General features: G+C 38.6%; 1 pseudogene; it reads left to right on the top strand.

Moving 5' to 3' along the window:
- The first annotated feature begins 1,301 nt into the window (after positions 1 to 1,301).
- LOC107143558 lies at positions 1,302 to 1,715 on the top strand (annotated as a pseudogene).
- Positions 1,716 to 13,881: the final 12,166 nt, after the last annotated feature.

The raw sequence follows: 13,881 nt of genomic DNA, 5'->3' as shown, positions 1-13,881 counted from the left end.
ATTTTTTGCTCCTCTCAGGGTCAAATTTAAAGACCATGTGTACGCTTGCATTAAAAAACAGACTATTCTCCCCAAAAAAGATGACGGGCACTGGAAATTCATACCATGAAAGTTGCCAAAATTACCATAATAAATGAACATCCGTTAAGTCAATAGATGCAACAAAGAAAAGCAGTAGGGATTTGACCATGAAACTTGATAAACATGTGTTCCTGAAACATTTATAATATTTGGACTAATTTTATAATTTATTTCAAAAAAAATTCTTTTAAGATTCTTAGTTCTCAATTCTACACATGTCTATCTCTGGGCTCACCTTGAACTTCAGAAAAATATTCAGTTCAATGAACTTGAAGGGTAAGATTTCATACTTGCTCTGTTCACATTCCCTCAACAAGTATCTATGGGGAGCTATGTTGTACCAAGCACTGCTCAGCACGCTAAAGACACAGCATAAAAAATATACTCTACTGTGGCTGCAGATATAAAGCTTAGTGAGGTAGAAAGACAAATATATAGAAACTTATAATCCAGTGTGATATATTAATGATGTAAATAACATGGCATACACTGTTTTGAATTAACCTAACTTTTCATAATCTAGAAACATGTTGAGCTTACCTGCTCAAGTTTTTCAGTTTATTGTATTAGGGGAAAAAAAATCCTAAGCCATCTGAATAAAACAAGAATTTGCCTTAATAGAAATTGCAGATCAAGTTATCCTTGAATTAGTCTCTCCTAAAACACTTACTTCCAGAATACTTGTCCATGGCTATAGAATTCTTTCTTTTTTAATTTGTTGTTTTAGACATATATGAGAGCAAGGTGTACTTGTACATAATATTCATACATGGGGTGCAACGCATTATAATTTTGATCCCATTCTTGTGGTTGAACATGATGTGGAGTTACACTGGTTGTGTATTCATATATGAGCAGAGGAAAATTATATCTGATTCATTCTACTGTCTTTCCTATTCCAATCCCCCTCCCTTTCCTTCATTCCTCTTTGTCTAATCTGATGAACTTCTATACTTCCCCTCCCCACCCTCTCTTATTATGGGTTAGCATCCACATATCAGAAAGAACATTTGGCCTTTGTTTTTTTGGGGATTGACTTATTTCACTTGTTTTTCAGTGTTTTCCAGTTCCATCCATTTATCTGCAAATGCCATCATTTCATTCTTCTTTATGGCTGAATAATATTCCATTGAGGAGCAGTGTGAAGAAGAGGCGAGAACGACCCCCGGACCGACCAAAGCCGCGTGCCGCTGCATCCCCAAGTCCAGCGCCTGCGTCCCGCTGCCGTCGCCACCATGCCCAAGAGAAAGGCTGAAGGGGATGCTAAAGGAGATTAAGCCAAGGTGAAAGACGAACCACAGAGAAGATCTGCAAGGTTGTCTGCCAAACCTGCTCTTCCAAAGCCAGAGCCCAAGCCTAAAAAGGCCCCTGCAAAGAAGGGAGAGAAGGTACCCAAAGGGAAAAAGGGAAAAGCTGACACTGGCAAGGATGGGAATAACCCTGCAGAAAATGGAGATGCCAAAACAGACCAGGCACAGAAAGCTGAAGGTGCTGGAGATGCCAAGTGAAGTGTGTGCGTTTTTGATAACTGTGTACTTCTGGTGACTGTACAGTTTGAAATACTATTTTTTATCAAGTTTTATAAAAATGCAGAATTTTGTTTTACTTTTTTTTTTTAAGCTATGTTGTTAGCACACAGAACACTTCATTGTTGTTTTGCGGGGGAAGGAGCATATGTCACTAGTAGAATGTCTCTAAAGCTGGATTGCTGTGGGGGAAGACACCTTTCCCTTCTAGTTTTGAGAGACTTCCTCTTTGTTCCCAAGAGGAAGGGATTCCCTGATGTTGGCACACATAGCCACCTTGGCACAAATGCCTTGTGGTATGGAAAAACTCAAACTCATCTGTATGTCCTCCTGTCCCTCTCTGCCATCGGCATAGACTTAATTCCCCTAAACTCAGACCTATTGGGACCTGATTCCCAACGATTGGTTTTACCAGTGTGTGGGGCAATCTGGACTTTCCAGTGACGTCATTGAGAATAGTGTCCCTCAGAAGAGCAGCAGTTCCTTTTCTAGACTGTGGATCTTCAGATTAATAATTTTTGCCATTTTCCTTTCATTTCCTGAAAGTCAGGGTCGGCTTGTGAAAAGCTGTTAAACAACATGCTAAATGTGAAATGTCAACCCTCACTCTAAACTTTGCCTATTCAGAGCATCAAATGAAGACTTCATTGGGTTTTATAGTGGCTTTCTGATTTTGTTAGTCCATTCAAGAAGGGAGTTTGAAAGTTGTTGTATACTGTTAACGATTGTCTGCCCATGTCCTGCCTGAAATACCATGATTGTTTATGAAAAGTATCTTTAATAAAGCTGGATACAGTTTGAAAAAAAAATATTCCATTGAGTATATAGACTATATTTTCTTTATCCATTCATTATTCTGTTAAAGCATATCTAGGTTGGTTCCACAGTTTGGCTATTATGAATTGAGGTGCTATAAACATAGATGTGGCTGCATCACTGTAGTGTGCTGATTTTAAGTCCTTTGGGTATAAGGAACTGAACAGGAACTTCACAGAAGAAGAAATAAGAATGGTCAAAAAATATATAAAAAAACATGTTTAACATCTCTAGCAATTACAGGAATACAAATCAAAACTACACTAAGACTCCATCTCACACCAGTCAGAATGGCAATTATCAAGAATACAAGTAATAATAGATGTTTTGAGCATGTGGGGAAGAAGGTTCACTCATACATTGCTGGTGGGACTACAAATTGGTGCAACCCTCTGGAAAGCAGTATGGAGATTCCATAGAAAACTTAGAATGAACCCACCATTTTACCCAGGTATCCCACTCGCCAGCTTATACCCAAATGACTACAGAATTCTTGGTAAACAAAATAGCATGACCCAAATTCTTATGCATCTAAGTTTTCAGTTTCATTAGCAATTATCGGAAAGGTAACTTTATATATACAGGAGCTGAGAAGATAAACCACCGTGCTAACCAAGTGAGAAAAAGTTAATAAAAAGCTCATTGCCGTAGCGCCGGAGATAAACCAAAATAAAGAATAGGACGCTTAGATTATAAAAGGATATGATTCCAAAGTAAGTATAATTCCAAAACCAAAATCAAGTGTTAAAAACTATTCTGGAACAGGAAAATGTATTCTCTAAAGTAAATTTAACAATAAGCAGGGATCTGTACTTCTTGGGATGGTGCCATATTACTCAGTCAAAAGGAGAACATTACTAAAGGAGGGAAATGGAAGCCAAAAAGACACTGGCTGTTCTTTTCTTCCTCAAACTGGAAGGATGTGAGACAATACTGTGGCAACAGCAGCAAGGGCTCACGTAGATGAACCTGCATCAGATAGCTCCAAGGTCACGTTTCTAAAATGTTATCCTTGCCAATTCGCAGCTTGATGATGTTGCATCTGCATATTTCATATTGAAATAGATCTTGTCTGTGATAAAAGGTTTATCTTTTAAAAAGTATCTTGTGTTGTAAATTCTTGCTGACATCCAAACTATCAATGAACATTCATTGTGTTTGCTATCCTTTGTTGTACTAAAAATGCCACAAATAGATATCAAAGTCTTCTGTGAACATTACCCACACATTCATGAAATCTGAGATGAGATAATGGAAAGCATGAGTGACCCAATAAACAGCAATAAAAAATTCAAAATAAATGGACATTTTTCCCCAGAGGAGGGTGGGGGGTATTAGGAAATATTTATAGTCTATTTGTGACCTATATATTATCATCTCATGTTTTATTTATTGAAAAATCAAAAGACTGAAAATTATCAAGTTTGTAATGGGAATTCTAATGGAATTTCACAGTCAAGATAAAGTAGCTCTCTCAAAAACTTTTTTTTTTATCAGTAGGATAAATAATCTGGGTCAAATTACCAGCTAATAAGAACCAAAATTCAAAAGTTGGTTTCCTCATTACATAGAAAGGAGAAATCAACCACTACTATAACCTATGATAATATTATTGGAGAGTAAGCTGAGTTTTTAAATTGTCAACTGTAGGGAGAATTAAAACAAGCTATATACTTTTCAAATCAACAGAAAGTAAAAATTAAATAGGTAAAAGGAAGAACATAAGGATAGAAAAAAAAGTTAAAGACCAATGACTTGAAAAGCTGAACATAACCCAATAATCTCCACCATCTTCAATGTCATAGGGAAGCACGTTCAAATAATTCCTCATCGACAATTTTTTAAAAATTTATCTTAAATGTGTGTTTGCAGTTGTGGTGTTTTTGGAGTTCAGAGAGCAGAATAGTTTTCGGGGCCTTATAAATGTTATTATACAAAGGTTTGAGGAGGTAATTATCTCACAATATTGAAAAGTAGAGAAAAAAATGTGGAGCTGTAATGGGTTATTACATTCAAATTAAACTCAAATTATCTCATTATGATTTAACTTGTACAATGACTCAATGAGTTTGCTTATTTTGTAGCTGGATTGGTTAGCCATTGTATTATTTCTTGTAATCATAATATTTTTTCAATTTTATCAAGTCTGCCATTATAAAATTATATTGAGCATACTCCTCTGTGCAGACATTAGAATTGCCAGGGCTGACTTACTAAGTGCCAAGGAGTCTGATTTCATCTTTCAGTGAAAAATGACAATGAGGTGGATGCAAAAGCAAATGAGAGTCCAGATGACTGACTAGATTATAACATGCATGAAAGAGTCTGCTTCCAACCTGCAGGAAGGGAAACTAGAGGCTGCATTGAACTGAGGCTGGGAACTGAGCTCTCTCCTTTTGTGACACCTTCCCTAGTACCTGTTACTCTTGTCCTGGTGTCCTTGCACATCCTGTTCCCTGTGTCTGTGAGGTGCTCTGCCCCCCTCCCCGCCCCTTCCAGCTTCCTGACCTTTCCACTTCTCCAGGTCTCAGGCAAGGTCAAAAACCAATTCCTCAGGGAAGTTGGCCTTGACCACACTGAGGTCTATTTTCCCCGTTAGGCTCTCACAACATGACTTCATCTCTCTGATGAAAATCTACTTTATTTCATTATATTTAAGACACCGTGGGTGGTGAGACATACTGAATGTGTGACACCATTTAACTATAGCATAATGTTCCATAGGATTCTGAATTTTTACTCCTATTGAAAGTAAAGTTCTTTCAGAAATATTTAAACACAGGATTTTACCATATTTCACTCTTGTGCACATATGAGAAATATGAAAAATTTGAAATGAAATTAAGATATTCCTAAAATGTACACATTCAGAATCCAAGTTTTCTTAGCTCCTTTCAACTTGGAGAAGTCAATATCTGTCGATCCATACAGCATTGTCTTTCAAGCTATAAAAAGCATTGGTAATGAAGTGCTTCTTAAAAGTTTGCTTCAAGCTCTCAGTCACTTGCTTTCTTCAGAAAGTTAGCTTTTAGCTTATTCTTTGCTGGAAGGTGTACATCAGTATTTTACTGATGCTACTAGGTTTTGAATTAAGGTTTTCTGGTACAATTAGAACTATATCCTTCTTCCTTAAAGTCTCCAATGAACCAATAAGAATAAACCATAATGTTAAAAAATGAGTAGATAATAATTATCATGCCTTAGCTAAATGAAATGTTTCCACTGATTATAAGAACAACCCAATATCTAAAGAATTATACTACATATTTCAGATTGATAAAACGATGTATATGAGTGCTAATGTGCCAAGACCTGATTTTAACATGTTATAGACATCAATTCATTAAATTGTCATAAAAATTATGAGAGATTGAAATATTATTCCCATTTCAACTGGGAGAAAATAGAAATATATATGACACTAAATAACTTGCTGAAATGTATATACCCACAAAGTGGCTGAACTACGTACATTTGCCTATCACCTAAAACTAAGACAAAGTGATTTCTGTTCACTGTTTTAAAACATTCTTTCTGCTCCCAGAATAGAACTCTAGCAGACTACCAAGCACACTGCTCCCATGTAACCCCAGCACATACCACATCTTGACACAATCTAAAGGCTCCAAAGACATTTAGTATCAAATGAATATGAATACTCTTCACAACACCTAGCCCCCTGTTTCTTCCCTGTTCTTTCCTACTGACTCCGGGTTTTCTAATTTGGCTTTAAGTCTAAAGAGAATAGATGATCTCATGCATATATTATCTGATGGACATTCAAGATGTTTTTACCTTGAAATTATCTTCCTTAATAATTAAAAAAGCCAACTATTAGTGATTCATATATTTACCTGATGTTTTTTTGCCTTTAAGATCCCACTTTTAAAATATACTATATGAGAAGTATGATACATTAAATAATGCTGTGTGAGTCTGGCTTATCTCCACTACTGATAAAGAGTAAGGACTGATTTAACATAGGATTCATGATGCCCTCGGTGGGAATCAGTATGAATTCAGGGAATCTACAGGAGTGAAAATCAAATTTCGCCAAACCTAGATCATATTAACTTTTTTTTTAAAAGTACTATATAAGACAGATTCAGAAAAGTGAACCAATCCAACCTAATGAATTTTCAAAAATAAAACAAATCTTAAACAAAAACTGACCACTATCAACATCTTAGAATCCCATGGCCATGAGCCCATCCCAAATGACCACTTTCTCACTTCCATCACTAATTAAATTTTGTCTGTTTTTGAACCTTCCTAATGGAATCCTAACATATATATATATATGGCTTCCTCCACTGAGTTTATGCTTGTGAGATTCTTTAAGATCTTCACATATAGTTGTAGTTCATTTTTTTTTCTCATTGCTATATTGTATTCCAATGGAAAAAAACACCACAATTTATTTCACTGTTGAGGAGTGTTTGTATATTTTCCAATTTGGAGCTATTGCAAATAATCCTGTATGAACCTTACATACATATGCCTTTTGATTAAAAAAAATGCGAATTTCTTCTGGAGAATTTTTTGCCTATGTTTTATGTAAAATGTTCAGCATTTGTAGACACTGTCAAATGTTCTTCTAAAGACGTTGTGCTATGCTCTTTTGATTTTTTTTTGGGGGGGGGGTGCAGTAGTTCTCATCAATCATAACAGTCATCTTGCCTGTTCTAGAACTGCTTTTCTGACAGGTTCAATTCTTTATTCAAAATGATATTTTGAAAATCTATAGGTTCAAGGAAATACTAATAGCCAATTTTATAGTTTTATTTTGAAAATAGGCTTGTTTATTAATTTCCTCTTGATCACCATAACATTATTATAAAATGGATGGTAGAGACTTGATCCTTATTTCCTGTAGCTGGGTTATGAGGCCCAGACAGGTTAAGTGACTTGTCATTCTCAATGGTGCCTGGGATGCCAAATGCCATCCAGGAGTATTGACAGTAAATCCTGCCATGTCACCTCATTTTAGGCATGGGACGTGTTTGCTTCTGTCCACCCACTTGTTAATTGTGGGGCAGCTGATGACAGAGTACTTAGGACTTCTTCTGGCACTCACAGCAGCCACTCCCTCATGAATCACGGAGGTGGCTTCTAGTTCTTGCTTTTACCATCTACCAATGGACTAGCTGGATGCAGGAACTGGGCTGGGACCAGAACATCAGTTCCTCTTTGTGAGCACACCCTGAGGTGACCCACGGATGAAAGCAGCCTTTATGTTTCTAGATGTTCTGGGTAAACGTCAAAGAAAGCAGGCAGGGAGACTGAGCCAGCTTCATGCAGCCTTCTCGGTGGGTACTGACCACTCCTTACCCCACAGACTGCCCTTTCCTACTTCATCTGACTTTATCAATTAATAACCATTTGATCATGTACAACCTATGAAGCTTTGATTAGCCAGATTTAGCCTCGGTGGCAAATCAGTCCATTTACAATGGGTTGAAAGAAGGAAAAGATACATAACAAAGAATATTTTACCCTAATATGGACAGAGCATAGATACATTATGTCTAATGCTATTGCACAAATGGAAAATTTACAGTCACCGAGTGGTTTTTCTTTCTTTCTTTTTTTTGTAAAGACCAATGTCACGCCAAATTGCAACTTTGATGACATACCCATGTACGTACACCAGTGGGCCTATATGCATTCAGGGTACTGAAAGATGTGCTTTAATTGTGCACAGACGTCCTGGAACAATCTTTTGTTTCTTTATTTACCTCTCTTATGAAGTCTGGGCAGACTTAGCCATTAACATTTTCTGCTTTCTCGAGGAAAAGATAATTTACCCACTTAAAGATATTAGGCTCCTGTGTATTGTTTTTCTCCATTTGGTACCCTCCATTGCTCCTTGGAACACTGGAGCACACGCATCAGGGACAATGACGCTCACCTAACAGCTGAACCGCAGCACTCGCTGTAATGCCGAGCAGCTCTTAGCTCCACCAGCTCCCAGCCCAGGCAGTGTGGAACTGGTCCCCAAGCAGAGGCCGGCTCCTTCCACAGCCACATCTGTTCCTGGCTCCCACGGGGGCATCAGCTGTGAAGCGTGACCCTGTCGAACACACACAGACCCCAACTTGGGCCTTCTTACCCCCCAAATCTCACACCCTCAAATTCCAGCATTGGAAATTCTGATACTCGGACATTAAAATCCTGTGGAACAAAACTAAAAATTATAATAGTATCCTTTTTTTCTTCCATTGAAGGTATTTATTTACCTTTGACAGAAATAATAAAAAGAGGTTAGTGCGACTTTTCTGAAAAAAAGAAACAGCAGATTTTAATTTTTGCTGATAGGTAGTAAAGAAATTGAATATTTTTAAAAAATTAATTTATTTCTTTTAATTAGGTTTATATGACAGCAAAATGCATTTCGATTCCTTGTACACAATTGCAGCACGACTTTCCATTTCTGTGGTTGTACAGGATATAGGTCATACCATATGTGCAGTTTTACATGTACCTAGGGTAATGATGGAATCTTTAATAAAATGAAGATGATAAGAATGCAAAGATCATCTGCTCTGGAGAAGCTGTGACTCTACGTCAATTATTTTATTTTTTCCCTATGGCTTGCTTTTATCCTCATGGTCAAACATATCATGTTTTATTTTTACTGTGTATGTTTTAAAAATATTTGATGGTCAAGGATCAAAGGATGGCATGATCCCCCTGAAGTATGTAAAGATAATCCAGTAAGTCATAAATCACAACAAACTAAATCGTGAAGATAGGATAGAAAATGTTCTTTAGAAACAATGGAATCATCAGGTTTCTAGTGGTTGTTTGGACTCCCTCAGGGTGGATCCTATGGTACCCAGGGTAAGCACTCATGGATTTGTATTCTGTCTGGGCTCCCTCACCACCATAATCTTACTCAGGCCTTTAAAAATTACAACAGTATTACATTAGCAGATTGCGGGGTGGATAATAGGGAACAGGTACATCTTTGGGTGTGAATAAAAAAAATCTGTTTTTGTTCTGTCATTCAATATTGTCAATGCTTTATGAGCTTAACATGACTCACATCTGCGTATAGTCTCCTTTTACTCTCAAGAATTGTCTTGACTGCCAAACTAGGCACCCTCTGTCAGTTACAGGAGCCAGCAAGAACAAAGTGTGCAGTAAGTATCTGCTGAATAAATGAATGATTGACAGCAGGAATTACAGGATTTTCCCCGCACTTAGATGAGACATTTACCTGAGGATTGTCTATTATTTTAGTGCCAAAATGTGGTAGATATATAATTTGTTGTGTTTTAAACTGTGAGTTTCTAACTGTTATGTAAGAACAAGCTAGGACCCTACAAAGACAGAGAGATGTATTCACTATGGTAAGATTAACCCTAGTTTTACCCCGGGTCTTTCACTCAATTCCTCTCTCACTAATCAGGCAAGTGAGCTGAGAGCTGGCCTCTATTTCACACCACACTGGGCTGAATTAGTGCTGAGTTTATGTTGGCGTGCTTTTTTTTTTTTTTTGGAAAAGGTATCAGTCAAGAGATGAAACAGAAGCAGAATACTGCAGGGTCCTCTCCTATCCTTTCTCTTTGAGCCCTTTCAATTTTCCTTTTCTTGGAGAAATTGCAGTACCCATCACCTTGTGCAGACCCACTAAAAAGAGCCAACTTCAGCCAGAAAAACATGGCTGCTGACTGTCTCTCCTCTTGCCTGTCAAGAATCAGTGACGTTTTTCCTTAGGTATTATGGATCTGCTTTCTGCCTGCGTGTCTCCTCCCCGCTCCGCATCTTAATAGTAGAAATTAGGTAGAAAGCTCAGTGTTTATATTAACTTCATCATTACCTCTCAGAGGAGCTTGGGATACGTCAACTAACGTATAAAGGGACCACAGACATCTTTTGGGACAAGATATAATATTAATTACTGGCATGTGCTTCCTGTTATTTTTGTAATACCCACATCCAGCGCTTGAAATGCACGTCCTCGAGAGCCTGGAGGGGCTGTGCTCAGCCTGCAAGCAGGAATTTGGCTGAACTTGCCACCCTCAAAATTGCAAAAGCCTTTCAGCAAAGACAGGGCATTCTGTGTGCAGAGTCCCCTGCACAGGGTTACCTGTGGACATGAGCTGGACAAGGTGATGTGCCAGTGAGGTGACCCAGGTCCCAATGTCCCTCCAAAGTTGGGTATAGACCCGGATCTGAGATCCAAGGGGGCTTCAGGGTGTGCAGGGTGGCATCGATGATGATAACGCCCCCTCCCTCCAGATAGTGCTAGCCTGCAATGCAATTTCTTTCTTTTTGTGGTGCTGGTAGGCTTTATGCATGCAAGGCAAGCACTCTATCAACGGAACTATATCCCCAGCCCCTGCAATGCAATTTCCACAAGGTACCGACCGGTGAGATCTCAAAACCTAACCAAACCAAACCAAAAAATTCTGGCAAAACAGAGAAGCAGCTAGCAAAGCTGCAGAACAGCAGCCAGGTTTTTTCTCTCAAATCAGCCAGTGAAGCTTTAAATCATGGAAGTACTTGCTGTTTCCTTTTTCTTGTTTGTTTTCTGTTCACATTTGCCCCAAATGTCGATGGCAGCAGGAAAGGTGTGGTCAGAGAGCACAAGCCAGGCTCTCTAGCTGCTTCTCAGTCTTCATGGCCCTGAAGAAATCTCTGCTCCTGTGTTCTGAAAATGGCAAGAGCCAGTGCATTGGATAGCCCAACAATATAGCAGTAAAACCAAGATTCAAGGGTTGTTAATCTCAAACATATTATGGGATTGCAGAGCAACTAAGGTACTAAGTGTCTCCGTTTTAATTACCAGGGTTGGCAGAGGGATCCAATTACGTTGCTGTGTCCCCAACATAACCCTCTCCCTTTGTTCGTCGCTTGCTTATTCTAAGCGTGCTTTGATCACCTTTTGTTTATCTGTTTTGTACCACGCAGGCCTCATGCTCTGATTTGAGGAGCATTTTTCGAGGTTACATTGCTATTGGAAAAGCTGCTCATCAGCCTCCTGCACACAGGAAATATTTCCTGTTAAGGATATCTCTCTCTATATTTTTTATCATTCTCTAGTGGAACTGAAGCAATGAGGATAACTGGCTCCCCCTATGCGCCAGACCAATGTTTCAGTCTGATGGCGATAGGTGTGGGCTGCTCGCACCACCTAACAGCTTCTGACATCCCTGGAGAATTTCAGGAGGAGGCGTCAATTTCCATTCCACGGGAATTCTTGGTGCCATGACAAATGAGCCCCAATACCTTCTGCTTCTAAACATATTCCACACTGCAGTATCTATATGCTACCGGGACCAAGTAGAAGTAAAACTCAATAAATGGTCACTTCAAATGATCATTGTCATTTACAGTCAGGCAGAGACGTTGTTGGCATGCATAGAATCAGTCACTAAGTTCTCCTCCCCTGCCCCCCATTATCTCTGGAATCCTGTCTTTATTCTGGTCCTGGCTGCTGTGGCTGCTTTACCCTCATTGTTCTTCCCTAAGTATTTCAGTAATTTCCTGAGGAATCTCTGCTTCCACTCTCTCCCATTTATCCCCAGAAAACACAGATATGGCCATCTCGGTCTCCTCCTTAAAGATCTTACAAATTTCCTTGCTGCTTACAAACTGTCTTTCACCCTCAAATTGTCATTCCAAATGTCCCTGACCTCGTCCTGATCATGCCCGGCTGCCTATGGGCTTATTTTATAGTACTCTACAGTTCCATAAACTCCATTGCTGATGCTTCCTGAATATGCCACATTTTTCTCTTACCTATTTTCACTCCCTACTGTATGATTAGCAAGGACTTAAGTCTTGCCTCAATTTTCAGACACATTTTTATCTACTCTTTCAGTACAAAGCCCAATTAATACTATTGGCCCATTCACTATCAATACATTGAAGGGGGCCACAGAAGAAGAGAAGGAGAAAAACTGCAGTATTAGGAATCTTCTGGTCAGGGTCACATAGAAGGCGTGGTGAGTCCCGGATGTAACTGTGCAGAAGCCCTGTGGATCCTCCTCCAACTTAGTAACCCAAGGGGAGAAGAAGGGACACCGAGTTAGACTCACACTCCCTGGCCTTGGAGAGGGGCAAAGCTCCCTGCCAACCATGATGATGCCCTAAATGACCAAGCTCGCCGTCTATGGTGTAACCTGACCACAACAAGAGGACAGAGAAGAGGGAAATGGAGGGGAGACAGAGGAAGAAGCGAGAGGAGAAAAGAAGGTTTCTCCAACTTTTGTTGCTCTGACCCAAGAGGTGCCAGTTCTCCAAGACTGGGCACAGTTCACAGTTGGCAATGATTCATGGCATGTTGCTACAGCACCTCTGATTAATTGCTCTCCTTAGAGACTTTCTGTTTTTCTTCCTTCATGCATAAGCTTCATAAAAGCAAATTACTTTGATTCAGTTCTTAAAACACAGTTACTTGGTTTGGTCTTTGTATATAAAAATCCCCTTCCTTTAGCTGTTCTTCAATTCTGTCATTGCTATCCACAGAGACACAGGTTGAAGTAGCAGCTTCTACCCACAAGACAATCTTCTCCAAGTGTGTGGCTGTGTCTCACAAGAGGTAAGATGTGGTTGGGAAGGCATTTTTTTTTTCATTCTGAATAGAGTGATGGCTTAATACTAGTGGATGAAAACAAGAAATTCATATGGGATCAACTAGCTGTGTCTCACAAATGGCAAAGAAAATTAACTAGCAGTTTTGAATAAGGACTGCCCATTCTGTGTTAATGTGCTAGAGAAAGGTTTATTGAAGAATGAGTAGAGTTTAAACAGAACAAAATTGATGAAGTCCAGATACAGAATGCATAGATAATTTCTTAGTGGAGGGTGTGGGCAATAGATTATCTAGAACGGGTCAAAAAATTTGGAATAGAATAAAATAAGACTGTAAAAAAAGGCTTATTATTTTTGTTTATGTTGCTGTGTGTAGTGCTTATTTTTACCTTTGCTGAATATGGTGCACACCTGTAATTCTAGCTACTAACGAGGCTGAGGCAGGAGGATTGCAAATTAGAGGCCAAACTGGGCAATTTAGCGAGACCCTGTTTCCAAATATAAATAAAAAAGTATAAAAATGTAGCTCAATTGTAGAGTGTTTGCCTAACATGTGTATAGCTCTGGTTTTAGTTTCCAGTGATATACTAATACTGCTACTATTACTACTAATAATAATAGAAAAATATTGAGTTTTAGTAATGAAAGGTTTAAAGAAGTGAATAAAACTGGGTGTTAGCTAATGAACAAATATTAGCCATTAAAAGGTAAGAGGAACCACCATTTGACCCAGCTAACCCACTCCTAGATTTATACCCAAAGGACTTAAAATCAGAATATTACAGTGATGCAGCCACATCAATGTTTATAGCATTGCAATTCACAATAGCTAAACTATGGAACCAACCTAGGTGCCCTTCAATAGATGAATGGATAAAGAAAATGTGAGATTATATATATATATATATATATA

The sequence above is a fragment of the Marmota marmota genome, unplaced genomic scaffold (assembly GCF_001458135.2).
Source record: "Marmota marmota marmota unplaced genomic scaffold, marMar, whole genome shotgun sequence".
NCBI classification, from domain to species: domain Eukaryota; kingdom Metazoa; phylum Chordata; class Mammalia; order Rodentia; family Sciuridae; genus Marmota; species Marmota marmota.
This window is presented reverse-complemented; position numbering and strand designations above follow the sequence as displayed.